The sequence below is a fragment of the Camelus dromedarius genome, chromosome 13, assembly GCF_036321535.1.
Source record: "Camelus dromedarius isolate mCamDro1 chromosome 13, mCamDro1.pat, whole genome shotgun sequence".
Classification (NCBI taxonomy): domain Eukaryota; kingdom Metazoa; phylum Chordata; class Mammalia; order Artiodactyla; family Camelidae; genus Camelus; species Camelus dromedarius.
The window spans coordinates 6,116,567-6,123,282 of NC_087448.1; the positions used below are offsets into that span (position 1 = coordinate 6,116,567).

Below are 6,716 nucleotides of genomic sequence, written 5' to 3' on the forward strand. Positions count from 1 at the left end.
ATTATGAGTAGTAGATAATTTTCCATATAAATAAAAGCATATTTGTTTATTTTCCAAAATTGTTTATTCATATCCTTTGTTAAGTTTTTATTTTGCATTTCAATTTAATTCTAATGGACTTATAGAAGCTCCTTGTGTACAAGACAATGTCCCTTTTTATACAGTACACATCGCAAATATCAACCTCACTGTTAAAGACTGAAGTATTAGTCCCAACTTTTCACATCTCTTAGACAGAATTATATATGAAAAACCTGGTCCTTGCTGCATCATGAGACAATGCTCTTCTCTGCCCCTGGGATTCATCCTTGTCAACGTGACCTGTTTTGTCCAAAGATGAGTTCACAGATGTGACAGGAGTGGAGAATTTTAACTTGCTTACAAGCCTGGTCTTAATTTCTGGCATTTTGTGATCCAGAATTAGAAATGGTTCCCTGCAGTTACCATCGCCCTTTCAACCTGGTCACCACATTGAACATACGAAAAGCCCTGCGCCCACGCTGGGCCAGCAGCCAAGCCCAGCTGACGCTGCAGGCTGAGGCAGCAGCCCAGACTGCATTGGCTTATTTAGCTGCAACCTGAGGCTGCGTGTGCATGAGTGTAAATCCTTACAGAGTAAGATTTAGGGGTAGTTTGTTACACACCACAGCTGACACAAATACTAAATGGTCAGTTGTCTCTGGCATGCTGTTTTCTTTAAAAATTCAATATAGATATATATATTATTTATATAGCTTACATGTATTATTTTCATGTATATCTTCTGAGATATGTATGCGGATGAGATGGATCTAAGTACTGAAAACATGAATTACAATTAGATACTTTGTTTTTTATTGTACTTTGATAGTATTTTTCTTTCACTTAATTGTCATACACCTTTAGATTTCTTTTAATATAAATTGAAGACTATGAATTAAAATATATTTTTCAATTTGAATATTGCCATGCTATTTACTAAACTATACTTTCTTTGCTGACTTCAAATGTCTCCCTTAATACACTGAATTTTCCAATGTATTGTGATTTATTTCTAAAATGCCTTGTGTCTATCTCTCTACATATATATTATAGACACATATTCATGTAAATTTCCTAACACTCTTTAATCACCATCTTTGTTAGATCCAATTTTTTCTTCTTATCCTTTCTGAGAATGATTCTTACTTATTTTTTCTAGGCATTCCAAAGTGATATTAGTAGTTTATGGAATTTTTCAGGAGGGGGCCCCACCCTGCCCTGCGCCTGCACTGTGCACTCTGCTCACCTGTTCAGGAAGCAGGTCGAGGCCACATGGGGCTGTGCTGGTGTGCTGACGTCTCCCCAGAGGACCAGCGAATGCAGAGGTGGGCAGGTGGTAGCCCGCCGGCTTCCTGGTTCCAGGGTTGCCTGTCCGTCGGCTCTTGTGCTCTGTGTCACTGGTGTCTAAGCTGATGGCAGGCAGACGTCATGGACCAAGTAATGCAATTCGTTGAGCCAAGTGGGCGATTTGTGAAGACCTCAGTGCAGCTAGTTATAAGATGCACCAAGCTTGATACAAAAGAATTCCATAAAATTGCCATGGCAACAACATTAGGATTTGATATAATGGGGTTTGGTTGGATTTGGGGGGAAATGGAGCCATATTCCTATTAATAGCATCCATTGTTGATGGCTGAAGATCTTTTTTGAAAAGTGTGTTTTATCCTGGGTATTGGTGAACAAGTGAGGATTTGAGAAACTCATGGAGTGGAAATGTGCCTATGTATTTTGTTTTTCTTTCTATTTTTTCTTCACAGATGCTTTGTATTTCTTAATTAAAATAATTTCAAAATAGAAAAAAAATTCAGTTGGCATTTTCAATGAAATTATATAAAATATCAAAATGATTTAGGGGAAAGTTATATTTTTAGGATATACTGAGTCTTCATTTTCAATTATATAAAATATGTTTAACTTATTACTCTTTTATGCCCTTCAGGAATGTCCTTTAAAGGTTCTTGATGTTACGTCTATTTTTTTTATTATTATATCAACTTCATCTTCTTTCTCACTGTTGTTTGCCTAGTGAGAAGATACATAAACTTTGTATCCAGTCAGTTAAATGAGGTACATGTTAATCTGAAATTCATCTTTGTCTTTTCTCCTTTATCAAAGTTTTCTAGGTGAAATATCGAATCAATGATTTAAAAAAAATATTTCTCTCCTGACTTTTTAAAAACTTTTATTGGGAAACAATTGTAGATTCACAGGCAGAATAACACAGACAGATCCTGTGTACCCTTCACCCAGTTTCTCCAAATGGTGGCATCATCAAAAACACATCACAGTATGTAACACTACATCTCAACTAGAATATTGGCGTGGATACAGTGGAAACACAGAAGATACCATTACACAAGGACCATGCAGTTAACCCATCTATAGCCACACCCACTTGTCCCTCATCTTCACTTTCTACTTAACCACTTTGAAACCACAAATCTGTTCTCCATTTCTAGACTTCTGTCGCCAAGAATGTTATTTCATAGAATTAGGGTACAAAGCCTATTGGGGTTGGTTTTTCACTGAGCGTAGTTTTCTGGAGCTCTATCCATGTTGTTGCATGTATCATCGGTCTATTCCTTTATATTCCTGAGTAGGATCCTATGGTATGGCTTTCCCACAGTTTGTTTAATCATTCACCCACTGAAAAGCATTTGGACTGATTCCAATTTATGATTCTTATGAATAAAGCTTCTATGAACACTTGTACTGGTTTATGTGTCAACATAAGTCTTCATTTCTCTGGGACAAATCCCCAGGAGAGTGCCATTGCAGGGTTGTATATTCAGTGTTTTAAGAAACAGACCTACTATTTTCTGGTATCATTTTATAATTTCACTAGCAACATATGAGTGACGCAGGCCCTCTCCATCCTTGGCAGCATTCAGTATTGTCACTCCTTTTTTTCCTATTTTAGCCATTTTAATAGGTGTGTGCTGCTATCCCATTAATTTGCATTTCCCTAACAGCTAATGCTGTTGAACATCTTTTCATGAGTTCATTTGCCATCTGTGTATCTTCTTCAGTGAAATTGCTCTTTGTGATTTCTGCCTTGTTCTAATTGGATAGTTTGCTTTTTTATTGTTGAGTTTTGAGAGTTCTTTTTATATTTTACATGCGGGTTCATTGTTAGATAAGTAGTTTGCAAATATTTTCCCCACTTCACAGTTTGTTTTTTCATCCTGATGTCAACTCTAGGTACTCTTTGCTTAGCACTATATCACAAAGATTTTTTCCTATCTTTCAATAAAAGTTTTAGTTTTACATTTAACCCCATGATCCCTTTAAATTAGTTTTTGTATAAGGAATACAACTTAAGTCAAGTTTCACTTGTGTGTGTGTGTGTGTGTGTGTGTGTGTGTGTGTGTGTGTGTGTGTCTATGGATGTCCAATTGCTCCAGCACAATTTGTTGAAAGGTTTATGTTACTCTCATCAAATTGTTTTTGCAACTTTGTCAAAAACCAGTTGGGAAGAATTACGTGGGTCTATTACTAATTTTGCTACTTTGATTATTGATCTAAGTATCCATCCCTCAGCCAGTACCACCCTGCCTTAATCACTGCAGCTGAGTAGTAAAACTGAATATTAAGTAGAGTAATTCCTCCCACTTCGTTCTTTTCTTTATCAAGTATTGGGTATTTTAGGTCCTTTTCTTCCCCATATAAATTTTAGAATAAACTTGGCAACAAAATCCCTTCCACTTGCCCAAATGTGAGAATGCTTTGATATCCTTTTCATCCCTGGAGAATATTTTTTGCTAGATATCAGATATTGGGTTAAAAGATCCTTTCTATCAACGTCCAAAAATGTTGTGCCTGCTTCTTCAGACATCCATGATTTATGATGATAAATCCGCTGCCATTACAATTACTTTTCTCATAGAGAAATTGTCACTTTTTTTTCTGACTGCTTTTAAGAGTCTTTTTTTGTCTCTAACTTTCAAAAGATTAATGGTGTTCCTTGGTATGGATTTCTTTGGGTTTATCCTGTTTAAGATTTGCTCAGTTCCTTGACTCTATAAGTTTATATTTTTTGATAAATTTGGGAGGTTTTTAGTTATTATTTCCTTGAGTACTTTTTCAGTCCTACCCTCTTTCTTCTCTCCTTCAGGGACTCTGAAATCATGTATATTAAATCTTTTTTTTAATGATCATACAGATCCCTGAGGCTCTGTTCATATTTTTTTCTAGTCTATTTTCTGTTTTTAGCTAGAGTGATTTCTACTGTTCTATACTCAGGTTCACTGATTTTTTTCCCCTCCGTACCCTCCATTCAACTGTTGAACCCAAATTTTATTTCAGTTATTGTATTATTTTTTAAGTTCTAGAATTTCCAAAAGTTCTCTACATCTTTTATTTCTTTGATAAAACTTTCCACTTGTTTTGGCTGAAGGCTTTTATATTTTCATTTGTTTCAAGTGTGTTCATAATTGCTCATTGATGTTTTTATGTCTTGACTACTCTAAAACACTTGTCAGATAATTCTAACATCTCTTATCATCTTGGTGCTGATATCTATTAATTATCTTCTTTTTTCGTTGGGTTTGAAGTCATGCTGTTTCTTGATGTGTCAGGTACTTTTTTTTTCTTGAAACCTCAACATTTCTGTATTGTGTTATGAGTACATGGATCTTATTTAAAACTCCAGTTTGAGGGGGCTTTTTCTGTTGCTGCCCCAGCAGGGGAGGAAGGATACTGTCTCGTCACTGCCGGCTGGAGGTGGAAGTCTATTTCCACACTGGCCTCTATCGGCGCTCCAGAGGCGGAGGATCCGTGTTGCGGTTGGGCAGGGGAAGGTTCTAGCTCCCCACATTGGCTCTTCTGACGCCAGTCTCAGGGTGACTGCATTACTGCTGTATGACGGTGAAAGTCCCCTCCCTCGAGGAGGCCAGTTCTAACGCCACCGAGCAAGAAAGGGCAGGACACCCCCTTAAGGCTGGAGGGGAGTAGAAATCCAAGCCCCGCATCCATCCTGCAGGGGCCCCACACAGGGGCACGGTGTTGTCTGCGACGAGGATCTCTACTGTCAAGTAATGCTGACAGTCCCATCTTTTACTTGATCTGTTCTAGCACCACCATGGTGGGCTTGTGGGGACAGCCAGTGCACCCCGGCAGAGGTGGAACTCTGGGCTCCCCGCAAGGCTTTTCCTGGTGTGGTGGGAGATGAAACCAAAGTGTTACCTGTGATATTTTTTCATTTGGCTGGAGTAGAGCATTTGTTCTCTAAAGTTGTCTAGTTTGTTAAATTTCTCCTTTCTGGCCCTTTGTACAGGAAGAACAAGCTTTTGTTGGGGCTTTTTTCCTTTTTTTTCTTTCTTTTTTTTTTTTTTTTTGTGTTGACACAGTGAGTTTCAAGTTGACCACTTCTTAAGCAAAAAGAAAATTCAGAGAACCCAGCACCACATCTTTCCTTCTGCGTCAGCCTGTCTACCTGGTCTTCCTTCTCTCCACTTTTCAGAGTCGCCTTATGCTTGGTTCATGTCTGATGTTCAGGGTTTGAGTTGTACTTAGAGAAATAAGTAAAAGCACATCCACACCACCTTCTTGAAAGTGTAAGTCTCTATTCAGATTTTTTTTTCCTATTTCAATTATGGGACTGATTCACCCATATATTCAGAATAACATTTAATAACAATAAGACACTCATAATTTCTACTTTAAAGAAAAAAAAAGTTTTACTTTAAAGCTTTCACAAAGGCTTCATATGCTTGTAGAATATTAAGAGAACATTAACATGGGATTTTTCATTTAATTCATTAAAGAAATGGGAATTCATTTTCTGTTATCAAAGTAATTATTCTCATTTCATTTAGATATTTTTTCAAAAACTGGTTGTTGCATTTAAAACTTTCTATTGAATATACAATGAGAAGATCACAAGTTTTTTGCTTCCATTTATTAATATGATGAATAAAATATTTTAACACCAAAACATCTTAACATTACATCTTAAATCCTACTTGGTCATGATGTATCAATGCCCTGTTGAAAATGGATTCTGTTTTCTAATTTTTGTTTGAGATTTTTTTTTTTTCACTGATATTCAAAAAAATGATCCATGATTTTCTTTGTGCTATCTTTTTGAGCTAATCTTGATGTCAGTGTACTCTTTTCTCCTTTTTTAAAAACTAAAGTTTCTTTTCTTTTTTTTTTTCCTATTTCAGTACTCCATGACAGAAAAAGCAGTGTTTTACAGTTTCTTTGTATAAATAGTACACATTTCTTGTTAAGTTTATTCCTAGGTATTTCATTTTCTCTAATTATATTTTATTGTATTTCTTAAATAGTTGATAGAATATACTTTGAAATTGCCTAGGCCTGGTACTTATCTAAGTGTAATTCTTCCTTCCCAGTTTTCTCTGTTTCTCCCAGAGTTCAGTCTGGCAGCTTCGTGTTTTCCCAGACTATGACCTGTCCAAGGCAGCCAGAGCCAAGCGAAATTCTACACTTTGGTCAGTGGGAGCTCAGGCATCCTTGCTGTGTTCAAGCTAAAGCTGTAGATTATTCCTCCTGCTGCTGACCAGTAGGAGTAGCAGCAGTCTTAGTATTTAAAATGGAAACCCTGCCACCCCTATTGACTCCAGACTGCGACCTACAGGGAGAATGAAGGTGCCCTAGACACCGTTCCAGAAGGAAGTCGTCTATGAGAGGGTTCTTTTGGACTCTTTCTCTTAAAAGGAAGGCGGGGGGGG

General features: G+C 37.0%; 1 pseudogene; it reads left to right on the forward strand.

The window, feature by feature from the left end:
- Window positions 1-1,317: 1,317 nt before the first annotated feature.
- Window positions 1,318-1,651, forward strand: LOC116157117 (protein transport protein Sec61 subunit gamma-like; annotated as a pseudogene).
- The last annotated feature ends 5,065 nt before the right edge of the window (window positions 1,652-6,716 follow it).